The 6306-nt window shown below is 41.4% G+C and overlaps 1 pseudogene; it reads left to right on the plus strand.

The window, feature by feature from the left end:
- The first annotated feature begins 1403 nt into the window (after positions 1-1403).
- Positions 1404-2230, plus strand: LOC121442393 (annotated as a pseudogene).
- The last annotated feature ends 4076 nt before the right edge of the window (positions 2231-6306 follow it).

Below are 6306 nucleotides of genomic sequence, written 5' to 3' on the forward strand. Positions count from 1 at the left end.
TTAATATGAATATTCTATTATTATGCATGATGTATGGTGAAAAATATAAAAAACAAAAAATTCAAAAATGAATTGAATAATCAATAATCCACACACATCAAAAATTTGCATGTCTACTTACTTCGTTTCTACTTATTTTAAATCCATCACTACACACAGAGAAAAGCAGTATAAAAAGAAAATAAAGAAGGGGTGGTATTCTGAGATAGTAAGACAGAAGGACATGCAGGCAGGCAGAAGGAAAAAGACAAAAAGACAGGGAAAGAACACGAAACTAATAGCACTGAATCTACTGTCTGTCAGCAGTTACCTTCTTACTCGTGTTTGCCTCTGTGGAACTGTTGTATGGCAGAAATCTAAGCATGATCCTCCCAGAACAAAAGAAATTTAGACCATTACACACACACACACACACACACACACACACACACACACACACATTTTGATAACATCTCACACTCATGTATTTACACTTCCATCTCTTTTCTATAATTGAGCTTCATAAGGAACATACTGTGCAAGACATCTGTATCCCTAGTGCTTCTGAGATGCACAGGTGGAGGAGCAGTAAAGAAAGAGAAATCTGTGCTAAACCGAAGTGAGATTTTATGTATAATAGTACAGACACTCAGCCAGTCCATCCCTGTGAACATAGCATCATCGTGCAGGTACTTCATAAGTTCAGGATTGTTTCCCAAATATTAAATTACACTGTGTGAAGACGTGTCATATAGTTGGTTTATAGAGATCTGAATGATGAATAGCAAGCCAGAAAAAGTTTAGGCAGAACTTCTGAGAGAGATGGTCTCAGAGAAGAAGTACAAGAGTTGCCAGACAGACACAGAGGAAGCATAGCATGCAGGAGTCTAAAAACCATGAGTCACAAGGGAGCACAGATTAATAGAAATGGATTAAGTTATAAGAGTGAGCTAGAAACAAGTCTAGGATAAGGCCAAGCTTTCATAATTAGCAGTAAGTCTCTATGTTGGTTTTCATGAGCTGTCAGCCCAATGAAAAATCCCACCACAAAGAACAGACAAAATGAAAACAAACAGATACTCTGATGCTCCCATGACATGAAGGGTTACCACATGATCAGATGATGACCAATGATACAAGAAGACTGATAGACAAATACCCTCCTGTTTATTGAAAGAGTTCATATGAGTTATTCTGGTAGAAGAATCAGATTAAACTTTCCAATAATGCATAATATTGAGAGGCACTTCCTTATGAAACATATACTGAATATGAAAAATGGTGTAAACAACATCAAGGAAAAAGTCTTACTGATTGGTTCAAGCCTTGAAGAAATGACATATAAAAGGTCCCAAAATGCAAGACCCCATCATATTGTAAAAACCTCACCTGTTGACAGGAACCCTCCAACCACACCTGACACCATGACCAACTCCTGCTGCTTGCCTTGCTGCCAGCCTTCCTGCTGCATGACCGCCTGCTGTAAGCCAGCCTGTGTGACAAGCTGCTGCCAACCATGCTGCAAGCCCAGCTGCTGTGAGACCACCTGTTGTAAGCCAACTTGTGTGAGCAGCTACTGCTGCTGCACACCATGCTGCAAGCCCAGCTGCTGTGAAACCACCTCCTGCAGGACCACCTGCTGTAAGCCAACCTGTGTGACCAGCTGCTGCCAGCCCTGCTGCAAGCCCAGCTGTTGCGAAACCACCTGCTGCACAACCACCTGTTGTAAACCATCCTGTGTGGCCAGCTGCTGCTCTCTACCCTGCTGCCAGCCCAGCTGTTGTAAAACCACCTGCTGCAAGAACACCTGCTGTAAGCCAACCTGTGTGACTAGCTGCTGCTATCCACCCTGCTGCCAGCCCAGCTGCTGTGAGACCACCTGCTGGAAGATCACCAGCTGTAAGCCAACCTGTGTGACCAGCTGTTGCTGCACACCCTGCTGCCAACCCAGCTGTTGTGAAATCTGCTACTGCCAGCCCTGCTGCTGTGAGCCCTGCTGCTGTGAGCCCTGCTGCTGTGAGCCCTGCTGCTGCCAGCCTTGCTGCTGTGAGCCCTGCTGCTGTGAGCCCTGCTGCTGCCAGCCTTGCTGCTGTGAGCCCTGCAGCTGCCAGCCTTGCTGCTGCCAGCCCTGCTGCTGTCCAACCTGCTGTGAAACGACCTCCTGCTAGACCACCTGATGTAAACCAATTCATATGACCAGTGGTGCTTCCAACCCTGCTGCTGTGAGTCCAGCTGCTACCAGGCCTACTGATCATCAACTTTCCAACTGAACAATGCCCAGACAATTGTCTGTGTGTCACACCAGTCTCTCGATGTGGGCAGACTCTCCCATCGTCTTCCGAGGCTATGACCCCTTCGGAAGCCTATCAGTAACTTTGATGCAATGCAAGTCCACTCACTTTTACTCTCCTTTCTCTCTGCATGGAGCCCAGCCAGCAGCTTCTTTTCTGAGATGGATCTTCATCTTTCCCTGTGAATAACCAAGAAAGGCACTTTAAATAAAATGATCAAAAAAGTATGGAAAATTAACAAATTCTTGCCTGTTATTCATTCCTCGTTGTCTGTCGTTATTGCATTTTAATAAATCACTTGATAGATTCTTGTTCTCAAAAACCTTTTTCATGTGCAATGTAATACAGCCTCTCTCTCTCCTCTCTTCTCTTCTCTTCTCTTCTCTTCTCTTCTCCTCTCCTCTCCTCTCCTCTCCTCCTCTCTCTCTCTCTCTCTCTCTCTCTCTCTCTCTCTCTCTCTCTCTCTCTCTCTCTCCAGTAAGCGCACACACTCTTGTGAAAATTCCTTCCCTGAGTAGACTCAAACAGCATCTACTCCTTTTAAAGACCCCCCAACAAACCAAAATGGATTCCATAAAAGTTGACTCTGAGAACTCAGTGAGTTTCCTGGACTTCCTTACAGAACACAGGTGAGGGACTGCTTACAGGAGCATAGGTGTGCCTCCCTGAAAAAAAAAGCTACACTGGAATGTCTTTACCTAGCAGCATTGAGGGCTTTCCCATAGCTGAATAGATTTAGTCCCACCCCTAATCTTCTCTGGACCCTTCCCATGACCACCCACAGTTAGAGCAGAGTTTCATGCAACTGGTTGTAGGATGTAGCTTGGTGCTCAGTTGAGGACTCCTGACCCGCCCACTGCTCTGTGAGGGATGTAAATAGTAACCAAGCCCTGATGGGATGATATTTTACAAAGTAACACAGCTGGATGCTACAAGATGGCAGTTCTTTGAGCTCTGAGAACAGTACTGTACAACACACACACACACACACACAGAGAGAGAGAGAGAGAGAGAGAGAGAGAGAGAGAGAGAGAGAGAGAGAGAGAGAGAGATACTGGATCCAATGCCATCCGCCAGGTCTTTGGATCTTAGGCATGTCTTGTGGGAAGGAAGGAAGTCAATTTTCTTCAGTGGTGAGGGCTCTGAGACACCACTCCTGCTCCAGTACATGGTCCCATAATTGTGCACATGCAAGCAACACTAAATGGTTTCATGGGTATTAAATTAAAAAACAACTAACACATCAGTGTTATTCCAGTATGTTTTATAAGTGCAAAAAAAAGCAAATGAGTGATAATTATCATGTAGAAAAACAGCAAAACTTCAAAACCTCCTACTCACTGTTAAAACTCTTCTTCCTCCATTTATCTTCACAGTGACCTGATTCTTTGGATGGGAACTGATTTACCAGTCACTATTCCTCTCTTCTACTTGCCTGTAGAAAAGAGCAAATTTCCTTCAGAGCTTCATGGGATGTTTTCTTGTCAGTCAACATTGAGTATGGGGTCAGTTACCCATAGTGTGATATGTATGAAGATGAGAAAATACAAGGCATTGATGAATGAGCAGAGGGAAAAAGAGTACCCCAGCATTAGGCTGATGAAGGCTACCTGGCGAGAGTGTGGGTTTGAGGGAGAAAAAGAAGGAAGGAAGAAAAGAAGGAAGGAAGGAAGGAAAGAAAGAAGGAAGGAAAGAAGGGTGTTTTCTGTTTTTCCTATCTAATATAACATTAGCTATATGTTTCTCATATAGCAATTATTGTTTTAAAGTAAGGCTCATCTATTCCTAATTTTTCCAGGACTTCTACCCTGAAAACCTTTCGAATTTTATCAAATATCCACTTTTCTGTATGATCATGTGATTTCTATCCTTAAGATTAGTCATGTGATGAATGACATTTATTGATTTGTATGTTGAACCAACTTTGCATTCCTTGGGTGAAATGCTCTTGGTCTTGATTATTATTGTCATTGATTATGGTGTTGTATTTGAGATGTGGTCTCACTATGTAGACCAGGCTGACCTAAAACTCGCAATGATTTATCATTCTCTGTCTACAAAGAACTGGGAATAAAGGTGTGTGCCACCATGCCTGGCTAAAACAGTTTTTCTTTATATATGTTCTTTTCAGAAGATTCTAGTTTTCAGTTTGCAGGGGTGTGGGTAGTGGGGTTGGAATATTCTGTTTATGTTCCTGTAAAATAGGTTTATCATTTTTTTCATTGTATCTCTCTGGTTTTGGTATCAAGACAATACTGCCTTCGTGATTTGAATTTGGGACTGTTCCTTCCCCTCTTAATCCATAAAAGAGTTTGAAAACATTGTTATTATGTCATTCCCTAAAATTTGATACAATTCAGCAGTGACTGCTTTCTGTATATTTTCTTTGTTAGTAGATCTTTGATTAATACATCAATCTCATGTTCATTATGGGTCTTTTCTGGATTTATTTTAGGTAGGTCCTATATTGCTAGAAATTTATCCATTTTACCTGGTAGGGCAGAGTAGAGCTAAGCAGAGAACTCTCATCAGAAAAATCTCAAATTGCCAAAAGACATTTAAAGATTTGCTCAACATCCTTAATCATCAGGGAAACACAAATCAAAATGACTCTGAGATACCATCTTACACCTGCCAGAATGGCTAAGATCAAAAATACTGAGGACAGCTTATGTTGGGAAGGTTGTGAAGTCGGGGGAACACACCTCCACTGCTGCTGGGAGAGCAAACTTGTACAGCCACTTTGCAGAGTGGATGAACATGGTCCTGCCTCAACTTAATGTGTCAGACTCTATTGACACCCCATCAGAGTCTTTGCCCCTTGGAAGGAGCAGATGGAAGGTGGGTTTGGGGGGAGATGAGGCAAGGTGGGAAGAGGGTTAGGAGGGAAAACTGTGGGTGTGATGTAGGATAAGATTAAATACTTAATTAATTAATTAAATATATATATAAAGAAATGAACATTTCAAAAAGAAATTGTACACTCAAATATCCACATAGTTACACATCCAAACGAAATGTTTGTATCTACTTTTTGAAAGTGCCATATAAAGCTTTTAACACCATTTTAATTTACTTAAGCTTCAAAAATGCTGCATTTTTTTAAGAAAGAAAATCAACATGGAGATTGTGTGAAATTCATTCATGGGGAGAAAACAGACCAATGAGAAAAAGAAAGAATACATCGTTACAGTGAAGGATTCCACAATCATAAGATGGATCAAAAAGTCAATTGTAATTTTCATTTGCAAAGAGGCAATGAAATGAAAGGTGGCAAAATTGGCTGAAAAGTAAAGTTCTTGAAAAAGAATGAGAGGGTATCACTGAAACAAGGGATGAATTTTTATTTCTTACCTGATTTGAGATGTCTGTCCATTGTAACATTATTTATTCCTTTCAAAATGTTTAAGACTTCTAAATGATTTTTAATTGATTTTTATTGAGCTCTACATTTTTCTTTGCCCCCTCCCTGCCTCTCCCCTCCCCTTTAACCCTCTCCCAAGGTCCCCATGCTCCCAATTTACTTTTACTTCCTATGTAGATTAGATCTACATGTCTTTCTTAGGGTCCTCTTTATTGTTTAGGTTATCTGGGATTGTGATTTGTGGGCTGGTTTTCTTCACTTTATGTTTAAAAACCACTTAAGAGTGAGTGCATGTGATAATTATCTTTCTGTATCTGGGTTACCTCACTCAAAATGATGTTTTCAAGGTCCATCCATTTGACTACAAAATTCAAGATGTTATTTTTTTCTGCTGTGTAGTACTCCATTGTGTAAATGTACCACATTTTCCTTATCCATTCTTCAGTCAAGGGGCAATTAGGTTGTTTTCAGGTTCTGGCTATCTCTATGACAAAAAATGAACATAGTTGAGTATATGCCCTTGTGGCACGATTGAGCACCCTTTGGATATATACCCTTTGGTATTTCTGGGTCTGGAGGATGGTTGTTTCCTAATTTTCTGAGAAATCGCCACACTGATATCCAAAGGGGCTGTACCAGCTTGCATTCCCACCAGCAATGCAGGAGTGTTTC

This window comes from Microtus oregoni, unplaced genomic scaffold (assembly GCF_018167655.1).
Source record: "Microtus oregoni isolate MIOR12 unplaced genomic scaffold, Mior012 000091F_ref0000469, whole genome shotgun sequence".
Classification (NCBI taxonomy): Eukaryota; Metazoa; Chordata; class Mammalia; order Rodentia; family Cricetidae; genus Microtus; species Microtus oregoni.